This window comes from Acipenser ruthenus, chromosome 4 (assembly GCF_902713425.1).
Source record: "Acipenser ruthenus chromosome 4, fAciRut3.2 maternal haplotype, whole genome shotgun sequence".
Classification (NCBI taxonomy): Eukaryota; Metazoa; Chordata; class Actinopteri; order Acipenseriformes; family Acipenseridae; genus Acipenser; species Acipenser ruthenus.
This window is the reverse complement of record NC_081192.1, coordinates 13191583-13208835: the sequence shown is the minus strand read 5'-3', so window position 1 is coordinate 13208835 and position 17253 is coordinate 13191583. Positions and strand designations below refer to the sequence as shown.

The 17253-nt window shown below is 35.7% G+C and overlaps 1 protein-coding gene across 1 annotated transcript in view; it reads right to left on the bottom strand.

The window, feature by feature from the left end:
* LOC117400624 (rho GTPase-activating protein 28-like) overlaps positions 1-12927 on the bottom strand; it is an 89903-nt gene extending 76976 nt beyond the window's left edge. Inside the window, exon 1 of the mRNA XM_059022028.1 lies at positions 12765-12927. The gene's annotated coding sequence lies outside the window, so the exon portion shown is untranslated. The remainder of the gene's footprint in view (positions 1-12764) is intronic.
* Between the last annotated feature and the right edge of the window lie 4326 nt (positions 12928-17253).

Sequence of the window (17253 nt, the reverse complement as noted above, 5' to 3'; positions counted from 1 at the left end):
CAATGAGTCAGTGGCTGAGGTGGGATTTGAACAAGGGACCTCCTGGTTACAAGCCCTTTTCTTTAACCACTGGACCACACTGCCTACATACAGTGTGCTGGGTTGCAGAGATACTGTAAAAAACTATGTGAACACTATATTACAGTATATACAATATAGTTGAAATACTGGTATATTCCCCAGGTGATTTATGACCCATGATGTGTGAATACAAATATCAAAACAGTTTGGACTATGTTGAAAAATGTATTTCTGAAATATGGAAAACACAGAAAACAGTTGTAAATACTGCAGGGATTTCTACAACACTTTAAAGTTTCCCCATGCAGTTCACAAGGCTATATGCTGTCTACCCCCTACAATTAAATTAATGTGTCTTCTTTTTGTGCTGATATTAACCTGCTGGCACAAATCATACGATGGAGTATAATGGATTAAGATAGTGGTTATTATTAGACTGGTAAAATATGCTTCTTGTAATGGCCAGCTGTTGTTGTAGGAGCAGCCGTTTAAATTAGATATTGCATGTCTGAGCTTTTTAAAGCAGGTGCTTGCAGAAGCTTGAGATTATCAGCTGCAAAAAGTGTTTAACAGAATACCGGAAAGGGCCATGAAAACAGCCAGAGAGACACTCTTGGGGGTCCATACTGGCTTTCTTTCACCTGGTGAATGACCGGTCATAAATAGCAGCTTGTCCAGGGAGATTAGAAAGTAGGCTATTCTACTGAAAATGAAAGATAAACCTGTGAATAACTTTGTTAATGAATTCTAGCCTATAAAATGGCACACAAGGTATAACATGTACAGTAATTTTAATAGTGTGCCGAATTACTGCAACTTCTATAAGCCATGAAATTAAAGCCCATTTCTACCCGGGAGGTTTTGATTATATTTTTTTTGTATCTCCACAAACATTTAAATAGGGCTTAATTTAGGGTTTTAACTAGTTGTCAATACAAATAAAAAAAATGAGTTTAACCCTATTTCAAGGCCAGCTTCCAATTTGCTATGTGATTTGTTGTTACATACCTGTTTTAACACAAACAGAGGAGGTATTTGTATAAGAGCAATGGCCTGCAGCTCCTATACAACACGTGGTTTGTTCTGATATTAACTTCATTAATAATGTCACATGTGTGTTCTCCTTAGGTGTGGTCACATTTCTTTACTATTTCCTTTATCATGAATCCATAAATGTGTTGTTGCCTATTGTTAAATCAATAATGCATAATTGCTATAATGACAAATTCAATGTTTTAAGTCACACACAGCAGTATTTTATACATGATACAGATAAGCATGGAGACAAGACCTGGCCTTGTGTAATACATTACTTCATATTATTAGTTTTGAGGAAGTTACAATGCTGGTACTAGTTCCTAGAAAGAGTAGGAAATTGATTTACGTGATCCTTTTTGCCTGAAATGCAGAACAACCCTTAAGCACATTGTCCTGCTCCCATACAGGTTTAAATTGTCATTTAAATCTATATGGGAGTTTCCATACAGGTTTAAATGATCTAAGGAATTTTCATCTGATACCTCTTGAATGCCGGACAGTTGTCAATCTGATACTCATTCAGCCATAAGAATGACCTTCAGGCTGTTCAGCTGAATTATTTTAGATAAATATGCATACTGCGGGCATTGCAGGTGGCACAAGTCTGGTATCTCCACTTAACTGCCCACTGTACTCTGGTCCTGGTTTCTGTGCTGTGCTTAAATTATTGCTTAGGGTTAAGTAAGTCAAAGCATTTTAAGAATACGAACATGAGAACATTTTACAAATGAGAGGAGGCTATCAGGCCCATCTATGCTTGGTTTCCAGTTGCTGATTGATCCCAGAACATTGTCATGTTGCATCTTAAAGGATCCATGTGATTATAAAGGATTCGTTGGCTATTGGTCTACATGACAAAAAACAACATAATGTAATTATCATTACAGACACTAATGTAGTCATTAGTATTAAAACACTACTTGGACTAGGTTGACACTATATTTCAAATATTACATACATAAGATACTGTAGTTCAATGCATACTCTGCATGATCCACAAGAACTTAACCGACATCTGATGCACTGAAACAGGATCAGAGCATCAGCATTTCAAAGCTCAGGAAGGAGTTCACACTGTTGATAGCCTTTAAAAGCCTAAATTACGTTTTCATTTCCTTCACAGCTGCTTTGTTTTCTATTAGTATTTTGGCTTTATTGGTCTCTTTTTCTTTAAAAAGAAGTGAAGTGTTTTGAAACAGTTAAGAAAATGTGTGTTTGAAATTTTGTCGCTGTGTAATCAGAGTACTCAGCCTACAATTTCCACTGTGTGTAGTTTGCAGGCAAAATTACCACAACACAGTAAATGTATGATACGGACAGTTTGCCCACAGAGGGAAACCAGACCCCTCAACTGTTTTTCTCTGCCCTAAAAGCTTAAATTATATGTCAGTTTAAATCATTGAAAAGGACCAGATATACAGAAAATAAATAAATAGAGAAATTACAGAAAAAATAATGTTAGTGTAAAGGGCAGTACATTTCAAAATATGTACATTAACTGCATGTTGTTACATTACTTACCATGTACTAATATTACCTACACTTATCACACAATGAATACATTAACAACGTGTATTTAACTAAGTTATTGTCACATAATTTTTTTGCAGTTACATGTAGTAAATAGTGTAACAAAATAGAGTGTAGCAACAGTGCAGTTAACATACTCATTTTGAAGTGTATCCTTTTAAGGGCAATGTGCACCTAGTTGTTTTACCACCGAGTTTGAACTAACTAAATAACGTTCACACAATTAAGGAAAAAATATGTAATTTGAACCTGCACTTGCTATATAGAATAAAGTAGATGCCATGATTCTATAGGAGGAATACCAACTCTAAAAACATTTACTTGTAATTTCATTATAAATATAAAGTTGACCTGAGCGTCCATGCAGTGTGTGATTGTGAAGAATAGTGAGGAACGCACTTGTCTTATGAATCAGATGCTTCCTCTTTGTGCCAAAAGGTCTCCTGGTGAGGTAGGCCTGACTGCATTCCTGCTTGTGTTTTGGGCAACAACATCCTGATTTCCTTATTTCATTCCCTGACAGTCGTAACATCAGTCCGTCAGGCTCTCTATCAGGGTTACACTGCAGATTTCCTCTCCAGCAGCAGTCAGGATATGGGGTTGTGGGACACAGGTTGTCCCATTGCTTCTTATCTCTACACATGGACAAATCATATACAGACCATACTGTGCAAATGGTTAGACTGTTGGAAAGAAATATTATACTTCGGCAGAGAGCTTTAAGCGCAATATTCTGGCAATCAAAAATATGCAGTCCACGTCAATATTTAAGAGCTACAAATTTTCTGTGAGCTTTTAAAACCCAGTGACAACAGAAACGCTCTAGAAACGTATGTCAGGAGGCTGCCTTTGAGACTAGAACTGTCACACAGTCAATTAAAATACAATTTAAAAAAGCATCTACACGTTTTCTCAAGTACTGTTTACTGTATTTTGTAGATTTTAACATCAAGATTATTTTTACTGGCTTATACGCTTGCTTACATTGATGGCTCACACCCAGGCTTTACCCTGTTATACTGTTATATGTCTCCTACAAGTTACACATAAGACATTACCAAAGATTACGTTGTCAGACAAACTGCTGTTTATGCACCTCTGTATATTGGCAATTAGGAAGCAACTGTTTACCTTCTGACCTTTATACAACAAGTTCCATCATTAGTCATCCATTAGATATTCACTTAACATGGGATATATCTAAGTGCTAAATGTCGTGTTTTAAGGACAGGTTCACATGCAGACTAACATGTTGCAGGGAAGCTGAAATAAATCCTTAAAAACAAGGACGCTGAACAAACTCAATGACCACCTATAACAGGGGTGTTATGTTATTGTGTAGTATCTGCTGAGAGATGAGAGACACAGAGGGTTTGACATTGAAAACGCCACGTAAGCATCCAGGTTTTATTAATAAACAAGGGGTGGTGAGGCAGTGGCAGTGATTGGTGGCTGCCACAAGGGTACTAGCAATGGTATCCCTAGTGTGGATGGATATATACAAACATGTACATGGCAAAAAGTAAAAACAAAACACTGTGGGAAAAGCAGCTAAAAACCAAAGTTTGCCATCCAGTGGCTCAGTGCTGCTCCCACTAAAAGGGAGGTCCTACTTCAGGAACCTTCTCTCTAACACAAACTTAAATAAACTTTGGTGGGATTAAAATCCACTAAATGAATTCCTGCCCAAAAGTTCATACAATTATCCCGGTCACACACATGGTGATAATCTTGGTTGATCCACCCATTTCACTCTCCTTGGCCTATCCACCCTGGCATGAATCTTACCACTGGTACACAAGGACAGGAACAAACAAAAGCAGAACAAAGAAGAACAAAAAATGGCGTTTCAGTCTCTTTTTAAAGGCAAGGTGACTAGGGTTAATTGATTGTAAATTCTTCAATTGACATCTGGCCACCTGCTGCACATTGGGTTTCAATTAGGCAGTCAAGGAGGTCTAAAATCACAGTCCTGCCATCCAGCACACACTTTGTTTTTACAAAATGTAACACATTTTATTTACAATCAAACCAAAACTATCTTTTATTTAGAAACTCAACCAAAAGTACACTCTTTACAGGGACAGGAATCAGCCATACCACACCACCAATAACTATAATCAAGCCTGATGTTTACAATGAGTGGTAGAGATTTAAATGTAATTCCATATGAAGTAACAATGCAAGACACATTTTACTATTATTCACATGATTTACCATTAAATTAAACATGTCACCTTTACTGATTTATAAGGTAACACTATTTACAGTTCCGATGCATTTTATTTACCAACATATTACCAAATTAAGTCAAACAAAGAATATACTTTGATGCTTTGACAAAAATGCAAAAATATACAATGTACAGTAATGTCAATGCCGTAACTTTTTGCTTACGGAAGTGGTTCCCATCATTTAAAGATTTGAGAGAATCTGCATGTAGAAATTATATTTCAGTATTATTTTGCAAGTTAAATTGTTTCCCAGTAAGCATAAATAACTCAAGCATGCTTTTAACATGATGTAGTCAGTAGCATTTTCAAACTTGCCATTTCATGGTTATATTTTTTTAGAAAACCAAAAAAACAGTTTCCTGTTTATTTATTCATGCCAAGTGTGGAACCTAAACATAGTTAGATCTACTCCTTTTTATCGCACTTCCTGTCTCTCTCCAGATCCTTCGTCCTTGGTTCGAAAGTCGCTGTGGTCAATTATCTAGCCACTGATAATACCTAAATGTAGGGTTTTAATGCTTAATTCTAATCTTTAATGGAACATAAAGTATGTCATATTTTACAAATCAAATCACAGTTGTGGATTATTATGTCTATCACAGCATTCATTAGTTGTTTTGAATGTCCTATACTGGAATCAGACCAGAGCTGGAGGCCAAACTGAAGCTGTGGTTTACAAAATCTCAAAAACATTTAAAAACAAAAGGTAAACATAAATGATGGATGCTGACAAAAATGTATGTGTTGTAAGTTTACCAGGCAACATTAGAAAAGTATACAGAGTAACCTGTTCAAATGTACATTGTAATGTCTAGGGCAGACAAGTTTATGAGGCTTGATGTTACCACATTTAATAAGTTTTGTTGGGATGCTACAGTTGTCCATTCAAACCAATGAACTTCCTCTATTGTTTAAAACCACAGACTGTAGAAAACAAGGATATATAATAAAATGTGATCCCATTTCTGATGCACATTTATCAATGTGGTTTGGATGGCACCACATAACACAAAAATGATTGTGTTACATTATATCAGTTTGCTACTGCAGCCATATTAGACATCAAAGAGTCACAGGACAGGGTCTATTGATCCTCACCATGGTTCACTCCAGAATAGATATATCTCTTGAAGAGTTCACAAACCAAGAGAACAGACTCATTTTTTTATGAGTTGGTTGTGAGTTGTATTTTCCAGATTGAGACTGATAACTGTAACCATCACACCATCATCACATAATATATAAAAAAAAAAATGATGCAGGCACTTCCAATCCAAGCAGTCAGATGAGAAGGAAAGTCACAAGGGCCAAGAATTTGACACTGAGGAGCACTTGCACCATGGTTACCTACATATTAAATGTGGCACCGTACTGTGTACTGTACTGCATAATAAGACAACACTATGCAATGTTCTTCTTTTATGTAAAACAACCACGTACTGGTACAAATGAGCAAGACAAAAAACGGTAAGAACTGGAGTCTAATTAAGCTTCTTCAACAACTTAAATAGTGATTAAAGTTATAAAAAAATTAAAAAATTGACTTACAATGACTTAGTATTTGCCTTTCCTCACGAACATTTTTCAAACAAATAGAGTAGTTGTTTTAACACAAAAGGGGGAAAATAACAAATGCATACAGTGCTCTGTTTTATTTAGTCATTTCCCTTTTGTTCACAAATACAGTTTGTGAATTATTCAACAGAGAGAATTTCTAAAGACAGCTGTACACATTGCAGCTGGAAATGCTGATGCACACAGTTCACAAACAAAGAGATAAACTTGTGTGTCACACAAATGCCCCACTGGCACACTGAGGAAATTCCTGTTTAGTGCTGAATAAACAGCACTTACTATAATGCTTATACACTCACTTGTACTGGGATTGTATTATTGTCCCTTCATTTTTCTACTGATGCAACAATAGTACTATAAAAAAATGCATTCCCAATAAAGAGATGTACATTCAACCAATGAATGATTGGCACTCCAAAACAACAAGGTGCATATCAATAACAATAATTTAAACAAAGAAAATCAAAATGTAGGAAAACAAAAACACTCGCCGACATAAACTTCACACATTCATATTGGCATTTAGTTTGAGAAACAAGAAAGATTCCCATCATTGACCCTGACAAGATCAGCTAGGCCAGGCGGTAAGGCGTCCCTAGATCAAGGCTCGTCTGTGCCCTTGAAATATCTGAATACTGCAGTTCAGCACTTTTATTATTCTCAGACAAACGCAGGAACAAACAAAAGGTTTAAACAAAACACTACAACACTTTAATTACAACACCCAAGCTTGTGCTATCACGGTGCATTCCTTCTCTCCACACTCTTTCTCTGTTCACTGTTCAGGCTAGGCAAGCGCCTTCACGAACCCTCTCTTTTCTGGTGCTGCCCCTGACAAACGTGTCTTATATAGGATGTGGCAAGGGGTTAATTGACGATCAAATGTGGCTACCAGACAGTAAATAATCAGTCCTTCTAACCACAGATTTGTAATCTGGCAATGCATAATGAAATCCTAACAACAAGATAATGCTGCCCGTGTGCTGCTCATGAAACACTGGCTTTCCTTTTGCAGAGGAGAGTAGTGCACTGACTTTTCCACATAATTGAAATACCAATCTTGGGGAGAGTTAAGGCAAAACATTATACGATGCCAAAGACAACCCTAAAACCTAGCGGAACTGACAGCTGCATTTCATGAAAAGATGAATAACATCCTATAAACATTTTTTCATACACTGCTGTGCAAAAGTCTTAGACATTTTGCATTTTTCTACTCTGATGCATTATGAGCATCAACAATTTACTCAAAGCCTCCACTAGTGTTTTCTACTATTATAACAACCTTGCATAAAGAAGGAAAAACATTGAGTGAAATAGCTTGCATCACTTGACTTTCAAGGTATGGTATCCGAAGCATAATCAACAGGTACAGAGAAACATCATCTGTAATTGACAAACCGAGGACTGGAAGACCCAAAAAACTGTCTAACAAGGGTGAGCAATACTTGAAGATAATATCCTTAAGGAATAGAAAGAAGACAAGCGTTGAATTGACAACAGAACTGGTAGATGGCACAGGTGTCATTGTCCACCTGGGATCCTTCAAGAAGCTGCTTGATGAGATTCTGGGATCAATAAGCTACTAACAACCAAACGAGCAAGATGGACTGAATGGCCTCCTCGTTTGTAAACGTTCTTCTGTTCTTATGTTCTTATGTTCTTAACAGTCCAAAGCACCTTTGGCCATTGTTCCATAGTCCAATTTCTGTGTTCTTGTGCATATTTTGGCCTTTTAGTCTTTTTTAGTCTATTCTTACTGCAACAGATCTTTTAAGTCCTGATTTCAAGAGTGACCTTCGTACTGTTGAGAGGATCAAATAACTCTAGCATCAAATTACTTTTTCATATTTTATGCTGGTAACTATTTAACTGGGTGACTTTTACATGTTTAAACTTAACTGTGATTATTAGTCTCTTGCTTATATTGAATGATCTCTCATTCAAACAACGCAACTCTTTAATGATATAATTTATTTTAATAGAAATGATACTATGGATCTAGGTCGAGACAGATTAAAAGATTCAGGTCTCCAGAGGTAAAAGGTATGAGAAGACTGAATTAATTAATTAGTCCACATCACAAAACCATCACAGAACTCAAGACAACTGACAAAATCTGTTTGAGAGAATCATATGACTTAATAGTAGGGGGTTTTCAGGTTAAGATTTATGTGTGCTCGCTGAGTTTAGAACGAAGGTATCATGGTGCCTGTAAACTGTATTATTGAGTAGGTACCAGTACTCGCTTAGTGGGCAGGCACTGTACATGTGCATTTTCAATTTAGATCACAAATAAAATTCCAGCCATCAAAGTGCAACTTGAAATAACACTGACTTGTTTTCAAAAGACTGCAGGAATCAAGATTTACCTGCATTAAAAAAAGTGAAATGCTGTTCTATTTGATTTCTTACTGTCACAATATACAACAAATATATTTTACAGAGTTGGTTGATATACAGTATGTTTTGAATGAATGAATGAATGAATGAATGAATGAATGAATAGCCTACGCAAAATGCTGGAATGACGGCTTCTGGTTCGGAAGAGTAAATGAGACGACAACCAAAAACTGGTTCTGACCTCAGCTCACAACCTTACCAGAGTGGTCTTGTTATTTAATTTATTGTATTAAATTACTGTTGCAGTAGGTGTTTTATGAACATTTAAAAAATAAGTTTTAATGGTGTCTAAAACTGATAGTTCATTCTACCTGTGACACATGGGAGACTGTATTCCTGTAGCCTGAGCAGCTACTGTCTGTAAAACTAGCTTGTGGAAACTCTTTAGTGAGAATAATAGGTGCAGCAACTGCCTTTTTTGGGGTGCATTGGTTACTGCCTGACCGGAAAGAAAGAAGATGCTAATTCTGGGACTGCAGCCAGAAATGTAAACATACCACCCAGCTTGGGGTTAGCTGGACGTTTCCCGAAGCAGTTCATAATGTCAAAAAAGTACTGAAAGTTATTTCAAGTGATCAGAGGACATAAGAAACAGCACAGCATGGTCCAATACATCTTACAGGTATTGTCACCCATATATGGATAAGATACTGTTTCTTTAACAAATCAAATACCATATAAGACAATTATGATAATTCATATGAGGTTACTTTTGCCTGAATTATTTTGCACGATCTAGGTATTTCTCTTTAATATATAAAGATTATAATAACAACAACTGTTAATACACCTTTTCTTAACTTAAATATCACCGAAAGTGAAAGGCAACTTACATCTAGGGAGGTAGAGAAATAGGGATTAGACCAGTTGTTGAAGGGCACAGTTGGCATATTCTCTCCTAAGGCCGTAAGAACAGAGCTCAAAATAATATAATATTCAATAGTATGACTTATCAGTGTCTTATTACCTTTGTGAACGAGATAATGGGAAGGTTAACTGGTTTTATTAAGCTGTTTTGTGATAATGCACTGAATGCTAATTATTATATTGTCATTTTAATATTGTACCTAAAGCCCTATTATATCCCATGTAACAGGACACACCAGTGTTTGTTGACCTATGTAATGTCTGACTAACTATGCTACCACTAGTTTCATTGATAAACAAAGAGATGTTCAGTAACACCAAAATTCACTTGCCATTACAAATATTTTAAAATCCATTGGCAATTTGTACTTTATCAGCGACATCTACTGGACTTAAAAAAACTAACCATTCCATGCTTTCTCACTTTAATTCTCACTAATTTTGGTGTAATACACCCAATATATTCTGTACTGTATATTATGTATATTTATTTATTTATTTATTTTTTGAAGAAAAAACTATTAAAATCCAAATAAGAAACAAGTTGTTTAGTTTCGGAGGCTTTATTATTATTTTTTTAGCAGACACCCTTATCCAGGGTGACTTACAGTTGTTGTAAGATATCACATTATTTTTACAAGATATCACATTATTTTTACATACAATTAACCATTTATACAGTTGGGTTTTTACTGGAGCAATCTAGGTAAAGTACCTTGCTCAACGATACAGTAGCAGTGTCCCCCACCTGGGACTGAACCCACGACCCTCCAGTCAAGAGTCCAGAGCTCTAACTACTACTGCACACTGCTGCCCACTGCTTTATATGGTGTGTTTCCTTTGTGAAAAAGTCATGCTTGGAGAATCTAACCAAATGTGCCCAATTTTTTTTTCGTCTGATAGGAAGTGTTTTGTAGACAAATTATTAACATTTTTATAGCTCCTGAAATAAATAAATAAATAAATATTCAAGAAGGTTTTTACCTTTTATGACAATGTCAAACATATCCGCTCTGAGGTGGGAAATATTGTAAACCACACTTTAATGAGGTTTGTTTTCAAATAATGTGCTCTGAAGGCCTAACTAGCATACAATGCATTGGGCTAAAGTGCATTATAATAAGACTACAACTCAGAAAGTAAACAAAACCATATCTGGAATGCTTCTTGTAAACATTGTATATATATATTGCTTCGTTTAAGACATAACAAGGGTATCAGCGAGATAACACATTTAAAAATAACATTGGTATAATAAACTGCTGTAAATTTCCCTGATCCACAGTATATTGAAAGTGCTTTTCAGAGAGTTAGAGCAGCTCTTTAGTAATCCCACACAGTTTAAGAACGGATTCTGTATACCCTGGTGCCATATTTGAACTATTAATGATTTCAAATAATTTTGATAGAACAATGGCAGTACAATAACAAGAAAACAAAACAAAAAAAATTAGAAATTTGATTGAGAGTACCACTACTGTTTTTTTTTTTTGTTTTTTGTTTTTTTTGTTTTTAACAACAGTAAAGTGAACTGTTTTAAAACCAGACCTAAACAAATCATTAATAATTACCTATTAAAAAAACACCCCAACCAAAGGTTGTGACTGCTAGTTTTTGAACATAGGGCCAATGCAATACCCTTATATATACAGCTGTATTTCCACATTTTAAGTGTAAACAGCATGGCAAATACTAAATGACTTTAATGTTTAATCAATTTTATATGTGCTACCTTTCCAGATGTGATGGCATTTCTATAAACCAAAGACTCACCATGATCAGCAACCAGGCAGTGTGGGGAAGCAATCACAAAGGTGAACATAATTTGTGGGTATAAAAAAGTATTGAGCAAGAATCACAGGAGGTTATGACAAGGTTGTTGTATTATGCACAGTGACAAAAGCAATCATCAGTTGAATTGCTCTTATACAGTAGCTTTAATCTGACCAGTTCTCAAAAACACAGTTTCAACCACTGCAGATTATTATATTTCTAACGCTTTCATTAAAGCTGTTTTCAAATGCTATAAATTAGCATAACTCATTATTATTATTAATTTCTTAGCAGACGCCCTTATCCAGGGCGACTTACAATTGTTACAAGATATCACATTATACATTATTTCACATTATACAGATATCACATTATTTTACATACAATTTCCCATTTTTACAGTTGGGTTTTTACTGGAGCAATCTAGGTAAAGTACCTTGCTCAAGGGTACAACAGCAGTGTCCCCCACTGGGGATTGAACCCACAACCCTCCGGTCAAGAGTCCAGAGCCCTAACCACTACTCCACACTGCTGCCCTATATGTGATATGTTTCAGGATAGGATAGAAAATTGTCCCAAATCAGTTTTTTCACCAGGTTTGTGTCTTGTGACAACAGGCCACTATAGAGTCTCTTAAGGGTCAATCTTCAATATTCTCCAGACCTGGCACCCAGTGATTGTTTCCTGTGTGAAACTCCAGCATTGGGTTATGGAGCATCCAAAGTGTTTTGCCGAAACCTTGGACAAATGCTAATCAATATTTAGACACTATTAAGACAGCATTTTTCATTAAATGCAAGGTAAAATGCATTGACATATGCTGCAACTTTACATAATGATTAACAACAGCTTGGGAACCCATTATTAATATATCAAGAAAAGGGATTGTGTTACTTTGCAAATGCAGATTTGGTTGGAATTAATACAAACTGTTTTTTATGTTGCCACTTAAATTAATGTAATGGATCAATAGTTTGTCGATGTTCAATGATAAATTATACTGTACTGTATGATATATAAAGAGATTAAATCACTCATGTTTTTCCATACTTTCCTACTTGTTTTTCAAGTCTTACAAACATACTGACAGCTTCAAGTATGCTTACATTTAAAAGCGCGCACACACACACACACAAAACTTACAAAAAATAGGCATGTGTTTAAAATGAATTAAAGAAAACTAAGAAAACATGCAGCATACACCTGTGTATGTTTCTATATTCCAAAAAAGAGATTAAATACATTGGAATCCACGAAGAGTGCTGACCTTGTGCAATGTCACTTTATAAGAAACATGATTACAGTAAATAAAACTTGTCCTACCTTAGAGAAAGCGACAGCCAGATGTTAGAAACAGCTTTTTTTCTCTCTCTCTCTCTGGCAAATAAATATGATTTAAAATTGGAAAAATAATGTATATTATTAAAAGAAAGTATTTGTTTGATGCCGGAAAAATGAATTCTACTTTTTATCAATTCCTGGTAAATCTTGTACTGGGAAGGACCTTCCAAGGCAGCTTAAGCAAGCCACCCCTCCTGGCCTTGTCACTATTTAAACAAAATCTTTCATGTTTACCTTTAAGTAAGAATGTTTGCTGTTCTAGAACAAAGCCTTTGGTAAACCTACTTTCTATTCTAGTTTTTCATTGGAACATTGATTTATAGTATAGTTTTTTTTAAAAAATCTACATTACAAACAGCATATTGTATATCTGACCTCTAGGTTTTTAAAGAAATTGTAACTAACACAATAGCTCCATATATTTTTTCTTGTTCACTATACAGTAGATCTAAAATGTGCAGTTTTGAAAGAAACATGTTTTAGCACACATGTATTTTAATTTTGAATCATGATATCTGTATGAACACTCATTTAAAGACATCTCTGTTTGAAAACCATGCTTTTTGACTGTCTTGCACTTATTGGGTCATTTCACCTATAGAGTGAAATTGTCCCAACTCCTTCAGGGCCTTATTTCCTGTCAGTAACCAACAGCTGCTTCCCCTAATGACTGACACGCTTTGCAGCCAGTTAGATGCTTTGACCCCAAAGACACTTCTGGGGTGAAATGACCAAGGAAGTTAAGCAATAACAGACTTACTGGGAGGTAAGGCAAGCAAACTGAGGCCTTTCTTTAACCTAGGCCCGGAACAAATCAAAACTTTGACAACCCGCTAATCGCACTTAACAAAACTGTATTTAATAGCATTTTCTTTTTTTTTGTAAGTATTTTATTTCTTCTACTCATAAAAAGAAAATGCTATTAAATACAGTTTTGTGAAGTGTGATTAGCAGTTTGTCAAAGTTTTGATTTGGTCCCAGCCCTAGTGTAGTTTCAGGTGTCATTTTCAAGCTTTTCATTTTTTTGTGATATAGATATGTAAAATGGACTAGCTTTCTGAAGTGAGTTTTCAACTCCAAATAGAGAGGTATTAACTAATTCATATTTAAATCATGTTGTTTGTCAATTAGAAAACCAGTAGGCCATAGTTAATTTCCTGTGGTAGTGTCTAGCTGTTATTTGATCTTTGTTAATAATAGGAGAAAAATATAAGCAGACGAATAGTGAATGACAATTACCCTTTTACTTTTGCTTTTACTTTTATTGTTATGATATTGTGAAAGCCGGGGTAAGCCCCTGTAGTTGGATGAGTTAGCGATGAGTGTTAAGCTGAGGGAACACAATGCTACTTTGGTGCCTCAAACCCCAAGTCTCCCCTGAATTGCCATGCAGTGGCCTGAAACCAAGTTCTAAGCCTTAAATGACTTTGTGGTCCCTCAGCTTTACAGTGGTGCATTTCCATCCTGGAAGTTTCCCATTAACCACAATGAAACAGTCCCATCTGTTGGTGAACAGGTATACAAACATGTGCTAAAAGGTATCACAACTTATTCAATGCAGATGGTGAAGGGCATGTCTAAACAGGTTTCCAATAGTACACAGTCTGTTCTCTTCGTGGAGGTGTTATAAACCACATACTGTGTGTAAATTAAATTCCAATAAGGCCACTCTACTGTTCTATATTTATGCATTACCATATTGCCTAATTGAAAAAAAATAAATACAAAAAAAATTCTGGTAAATCTTTTTAAACATTCCTGCTTTAACTGAGCGGGCCTTCATTGCACAGTAGTTCAATGGATAGTATGTTTGGGTTACTCAGCTCCAGGTTTTGAATATATATATATATTATATATATATATATATATATATATATATATATATATATATATATATATATATATATATTGTGACACACCGGGGTAAGTCTGTCACTTGCAGGACCGTCTTCACTGTCTCCTTTGGTGTAAGACAGAATCACAGGACCACAGAAATGAAATAAAACAGTACGGTGCCTGTATATTTATTTACAGCAAACAAAACAAAACAAAACAAAACTAAACAATATCTAACTCAGTTTGGAGATCTGACTTCCCCCCCCCCCTTTATCTATCTTATTCACTGGGTAGCTAAGCTACTTACCAGTTTTAAACTTGTTGCACCGGATTTCTTTTTGTCTTTTCCTTAATTTCTCCTTTCTCCACACAGTCTAACCGCAACCACCATAAGCCTCCCCCAGCTCGACCCTGAACAAAGGAGATCATTTCCTTTTATTGTAAACCAGTCCAGCCACTTACAAAACTAACACATCTTAACTACCTGCAGCTGTGCTGGTTTACATTTCAATTAAACCCTTGTACCCCTGGTCCTTGTAGTTTCTTTGGTGGCTGCCATTTTTGTAGGCCCTATTAACTACAACTCCCGCATTGTCTCTTGGGAGATGTAGTCTTTTCCTGCTCAATCCGGCACTTTCCAGTGCCCCGGTCCTGTATACCCTAATATGCTAGGACCCACATATTTACCATTCGTGACCAGCCCACGTCTATGGTCACAATATATATATATATATATATATATATATATATATATATATATATATATATAATTAGCCACAGTTACACTTTAAAAATACAACCAAATTATCCTTTATGCTATTATATTGTGTTTTACCATCACAGCATTTTTAGGATTACTTTGTTTTAGATCTATTATTTTAGATACAGTAGTTTACTATTGTTTAACAATTGTGTGCACCCTTAGGTAATGTTCTTAGTTTCTTGTTGGTGTCCATAGATATCTAACATATATTCATTTTTTAACCCTGAGGACTCAGAGATGACAAGCACTAATTTATGGAAATAGATAGTACATCCAGACCTCATCCAAGTAAAACTCTAACAGCTCAAAATGGTTGGTTTCATAAACCCTTTAGCATTCACCATGGACTACCATACCAGGCTAAGGTAACATTAGGTAGTGCAAGATGAATGCAAATTGGTTTCTCTGAAACCAGACAGTATAATATATAACATATAGTAGTCCAAGATTAGTGCTAATCAGGGTCTGTGAAACCAATCATAAAAGCCATAACATTTAGCAAAAACGTTGGAAAGATACAACACAATAAACACTATTGCTGTATGTATAGCTGAAGCAACTTAACTATGGTTGCATTGATTAAAATAATTGTAAGGTGAAACACCTTTAAAAAATACGCTTCACATCTTTCCATATATCTAGAAAAGTGCTTATAAAATTATCATGAAACAATGGTAATTTAGCATAAGTTATTGTATCAGATTCTGGGAATATAATGCAGTCCGTACATCTGAATGCCATTTTTGCATATCTGAAAAACTGCTTATCAAACTGTGATTGCACTTGTTTCATTGTCATTTCTTATTCAATACTATTCTGTATGTACTGAACTTTTTCATCATCATTTTGGATATACAGCCGTGGTGAGGGGTGTATGTTATTGCGATACATGTACTGGAATAGCCACTGTCTGGAGACCACCGACACACTACCTAATACTTCAAAATGCATGTACATTAACTACATGGCGTTACAATTCACAGATATTAACTACATGCACTTATGACAAAATAATGCAGTATGCTTCCTGACGTGCATCAGACACATAGGTGCCCTGGTCGGCCGCAGTTCCAACAGATGCAGCATCGAGGGCCAGCTCGCTGAGGGCTGCTCATCGCCACTACTTTTCACAGGGCCCCTATCTCCTGCAGCAGAGGTATCCCGGGACGCTGCTCTCCAGTTCCCCATCGTGCTGTTCAGCCTGGCGGGCTGCTCCTCAGCGCCATGGCAGTGTTTTTTCTCTGATCACCCCCTGGTTCATATTCATTCCAGTAAATTAAATTACTAGCAGCATTGCTACACCTCTGTGTATATTTTTTAATTTTCACATATGCATCAAATGTTACATTTATATATATATATATATATATATATATATATATATATATATATATATATATATATATATATATATATATATATATTCTTGTTGTCAGAAATGTTTACTACATTACTACAGTACATTTACTGTAATAGATTCCTGCCTGTTGCCGTGGTTTAATAACAGTACAGAAACCATAAAGATATCTACAACTGGTACAAAATACATTTACACGTGATAGAAATTCAGCCACTGCACAAACGTGTAATGCTACAAAAGTGTAAAAGCAGGTTTCTTAATGTGTGGCCAACAGGATACCACAATTATTTTTTGTGATACAGAAACAGACCTTCATTAATGGTATGCCTATTCACTTTCTGTATTTAAAAGTACCTAAGGGTCATTCCATACCAACTCAACCAGACCTGTTGTCCGACCGTGTCAGATTTTGCTAGAAAAATTCAACTGGGGGTTTTTGGGCCCACTGAGTTAAGAAATGCTAATCTTTTTTTCATTATTATTATTTATTTCCCCTTTAGCTGAGACCTGGG